Below are 5090 nucleotides of genomic sequence, written 5' to 3' on the forward strand. Positions count from 1 at the left end.
CAGCAAGCACTTTCCAGCATCCACAATAGCATCCGGGTTTGGTGACTGTATATGGGATGGCTAATATCCACTTATCAGTGAGTGCATACTGTGTGTGTTCTTTTGTGACTGACTTACCTCACTCAGGATGATATTTTCAAGTTCCATCCATTTGCCTGTGAATTTCATGAAGTCATTGTTTTTAATAGCTGAGTAGTATTCCACTGTGTAAATGTACCACATTTTCTGTATCCATTCCTCTGTTGACGGACATCTGGGTTGTTTCAAGTCATACATCTGATAAGAGGTCACTCTCCAGAATATAGAGAGAAGTGTAACTCAACAACACTAGGGCCAACTCTAATACACACAAAGGATTTCAACAGACGTGGAAAAATGCACATTAGGAACATGGAAACCAGAGTTGGGATGAAATACTTGATCGACTGTTAAATCAAAGGAAAGCTGGGCATGTTGGTGCACACCTGTAAGCTCAGCAGGCCAGGGGCAGACACAGAGGGTCCTGAGTTCACTAACCTGCTTTTGGGTCGGTCTTTTATGTTCTCCGGCCTTTCATTCTCTGGTTTTCCCCAAACTCCAAATCTGCAAATATAGCTTGGCTACATCTGAGGACTTGTCTAGCTCGGACTCTCATTGGTTCACTAGTCTTGAGGAGAGGAACGAGATTCAACATTTAGGGCAGAGGAAGCCAGGAGACACTAAAACCCGCCTAGACTATTGTTTTCCTTTGTTTGCTTATTAACATATAGTGTGTGTGTTGGGGGGGGACGGCCTCGTGTTCACACTTGTTTAAAGATAAAACAAAGCCAGGAGTGGTTCATGGCTATAATCCTAGTGCTTGGGAGGATGGGGTAGAAGTAACTGCAAGTTCAGGGCCAGCCTGGGTTATATAGTTCCAGGGTAGCTTGGTTTACAGAGTAAGACCCTGTCTTGAAAACCAAAACCAACAACAAAACCAAGTCTGGCGCTCTGCTCTCTTTTAACTGTTGTGGACATTATAGGTGTAGACATTGCTAGATACTGTAGGTCTGTGCCTCTCTGCTTCCCCAGAGGCTGAGACAGGAGGCTCATTAGAACCCAAATTTAGAGGCCAGCCTGACAAAATAACGGTTCCCCATCTCACAAAACAAGCAATAAAGTGAAATCCAACAGAACACTAAAACCCAATGTTTAAAAAAGCTATATAATCATATGTTTGAATCCCACCCGACGGTGTATCTATCTAGAAGGATAAATTATTATTTTATTTAAATTTCACCTGAATTGATAATTCTCATTTCCTTTTAGAGGAGCAGTTATGAAAATTGTTTGGTTTCTTTTTTTTAAAGATATATTTTATTTATTTTATGGGTATGAGTACACTGTAGCTGTACAGATGGCCGTAAGCTGGGAATTGAACTCAGGACCTCTGCTGGCCCCACTTGCTCTGGCGTAATTCACTGTAGTTGTCTTCAGGTGCACCAGAAAAGGGCGTCAGATCTCATTACAGGTGGTTGTGAGCCACCATGTGGTTGCTGGGATCGGAACTCAGGACCTTCGGAAGAGCAGTCAGTGCTCTTACACACTGAGCCATCTTGCCAGCCCCCAATTGTTTGGTTTATAATAAGATCAAGAAGAAGGAATGAGGGCTTTGCAGAAGTCTAGGACCACAGAGAAGGAGAACAAAATGTAGCTGTGTGTGGGGCAATGGACCATGAAAGGAAGCCTGGTCCCCAGTTGAGCTAAGCCTAGAAGCCCTGGAGACCCTGAAGGGATGGTAGGAGCTTTGCCTGCTCCCAGGCACCAGGTCCCTGTCACTAGCTGCAGTCCCCCATAGATTTGTGGCATTCAGTCACTTAAGGGCCCCCCTTCCTCCATGTATAAAGGACAGGTCATGTAGGCTCAAGACAGATCTCCGCTAATGAGGTACATAGAGGCCTGCAGGGCTAAGCCAGTAAGCTTCCCTTCCCAGACAATCCTCCCTGTAAAGGGGTATTTAACCTCAGGCCCACCCTGAGATGTGGGGTATAGTTTTTACTCATGGATTTTCCATCATGAAAATAAATGCCTTAAAACCATGGACTGCCTTTTTTCATTGGGATCCAATGTGGAGAGCCATGGAGATGGCCTCTGCCTACAGAGCTGCTCTCTAACTTCTTATTAGGCCTCTGCATTCCCAGGGACTGCCACCATCAAGCCCTCAACCATTCAGCCAAGGACAATAACCATGGGACCAGCCAGAGCTACACACACACACACACACACACACACACACACACACACACACACACGTACTAGATCTAGCCGGTGGGCCCAGATTCTATTCTCAGCTCTTCCAGCAGCTCCTGTGTGTTCAAGAGCCTGGGAGCCTCTTTGCAGGCCCAGGGGTGGGGGTGGGGGGTGGGTAACCCGAGCCAGCTTTGACTGTCTTGTGCCCCAGACTGCGCTTTCCCATCTCCCCAACCCCCAGGGGTGTCCCGTGGCACTTAGATGGCTGAAGTGGGAGTGGGGGCTGGAGGCAGTGAGATCCATCCCAAAGTAAAGGTGAGGGGGAGTATGGGGAGACTTGTCCTTTCCAGCTACCCTCAGGTTACCCCAACCTAAAGGTTAACAAAGGTCTTACGAACAGCCTGTGTGGTGGTGGTTACCGCTCACCCAGTTGATGGTTTATGGTCCACTAGAACCATTTTTGTGGGTTTGACATTCTTTTCTGAAAACAGGGAAGCATGAAATAGAATGGAAATGGTCCCTGCCCATCAGTATGGGAGATAATGTGCATGCATTCTGTAATGATTATTCTTAATTCAAGGGCTCCCTAAAATATCTATATTTGTATTTTTTTTAATTATATGCTTTATTCTACAAAGGAATCTAGGTGATTTATAAAAAGTTTAACCTCATGTTAAATAGAGACTTTGAAGCCTCTCTCCTCCTCTCGCCTGAAGACAATGCTTTAATTTAGAGGACACTGCTACACAACACAGCTCCAAGTGCTCCAGAAGAGGCTCTGCTCGCGTCTCCAGACCCTGGACACAGCCCTCACACACTCGTGTCAACAAAGAGGGGACACAGATACAACATACACGTAATTTAAAGATAAAACGTTTTTAGTTAGGAGTGTGTGTAAAAGCAACTTTTTTTTTTTTTTCCAGACAGGGTTTCTCTGTGTCCTGGCTGCCCTGGAACTTACTCTGTAGACCAGGCTGGCCTTGAACTAAGAAACCCACCTGCCTCTGCCTCCCACGTGCTGGAATTAAAGGCGTGCACCACCACTGCCCGGCTAAAAGTAACTTTTATTCCCCTGATGTAACTCATCTCTGAGGATTACTGTCTCTGTCTGCTAATGTAGACTTAGTCCTGGAAGCTGCTAACCTCCATACAGTCTTATTTAGGCCTTGATTGTGCTCAGGGCCTCTCCCCAAGGCTATGTGAGGAGTAAACAGCTGCTGGGAAGGACATCCTCCTACCTGTGGGGCTGCCTGCCCACATTACAGAGAGTCACAGGGTCATAGCCTTCTCATGTCTTCATCTGTTTGGGGAAGACTTTCTGGTGATGCAGCTGCCTTTGAGTCATACCTGATCCGGTAAGTAAACTCAAGGTTTCACCCAATCGCTACTTCATTGGGTTATCAGTTCCCATCTTGGATGAACAGACATTTACTTCATATTTCCCAAGGAAAAACTTCTCACACAAGCCAGAAGCGTGGGCTTCTGTCACTGTATAGCGGTACCTCAGGGATATATAGTTCAGATGGTAAAATGCTTGCCTGGCATACACGAGGCCCTGGGTTCAATCCTCAGCATCATATGAGCCAGATGGGAAATTCTTGTAACCCCACACTTAGGAGTGGAGACTAGAGGGAGCAAGGGTTTAAGATCATTCTACAGTTTGAAATAGTGGGGTTACATGAGTGACTGACCCCCCTCCAAATGTGGCTATCTAATAGTAGTACCCTGTAGCAATTAGACACAGCATTAGATGCAGAGTAGCTAAAGAAGGCAAAGCCTAGTGGAACCAGTAGTAAGCAGGGCATAACAACTATTCACAGAATGTGTGCAGAGAAGACAACAATACACATTCAAAATGCACCGACAGAGCAGGAGAGATGGTTCACTCAGGAAATGCTTGTGCAAGCATGATGCCAGAACCCTCACAAAAAATCCAGGCATGGTGTAATCCCCACATTGAGTAGGCAGACACAAGCGGGTTCCTGGGGTTCACTGGCCAGCCAGCCTAACCTCCTTGGCAAGTCCCAGGCCAATGAGGATCCCTGTTTCTAAAACCTAGGGCAGTGAAGGTTGACCTCTAGCCTCTGCGCACACTTAAATGCACATGTACACATACAATATGTGTGTGATCTAGAAAGAGGGAATGCCAAGTTCTGAAACTCAAGACAAATAGTACACTTGAAACAGAATTCTTAAATTATAAGCCCTGGGATCATTTGAACAGTATCCCAGGGTTGAATCCCAGGCTCAACAATAGATGTAGAACAATGGGTTAATGGTCCAAACACATGGTCTTGCTCTCAGTTACCTGACTGTATCCATAAGCTTGCTGGGCTGAGGAATAGAGAGAAGAGAAAAAGATATGATGGCTGTGGACTGGGATGCCAAAGGAAGGCACAACTTCATCGCCTTAGCTGAGGTCAGTCTATAAACGGGCACAGGGGCGTGGTTGCCTTGGGAGAGGGCAAGCCCCACAAAGCTCTTCTGATACTCAGGAAGAGCACGTGAAATACTACCAAACTTGGGGATGTCTTGTGTTCTCAGCATGCTTGGAAACAGCCAAGGACAGGCCCCAAGAAACAAGACCAGGCTGTGTTTCATAAGGAAGGGAGGGATTTTGTTTGTGGTCATTTGAATGAGGATGTCCTCCATAGGCTCATATGTATATATGAACATTTTATCCTTAATAGGTACAACTGTTTGGGAAAGAGTAGGAGTCCTGGGGCTGGAGAGATGTGTCACTGGGTGAGGGCTCTGAGGCTTCAAGACTCAAGGCATCTCCTCTCACTCTCTCCCTCCCTCTCTCCCTCTCCCTCTCTCTCCCTCTCTCTCCCTCCCTCTCCTTCTCCCTCTACCCCTCCCTCCCTCTCTCCCTCTCCCTC

This window comes from Mastomys coucha, unplaced genomic scaffold (genome assembly GCF_008632895.1).
Source record: "Mastomys coucha isolate ucsf_1 unplaced genomic scaffold, UCSF_Mcou_1 pScaffold17, whole genome shotgun sequence".
NCBI lineage: Eukaryota > Metazoa > Chordata > Mammalia > Rodentia > Muridae > Mastomys > Mastomys coucha.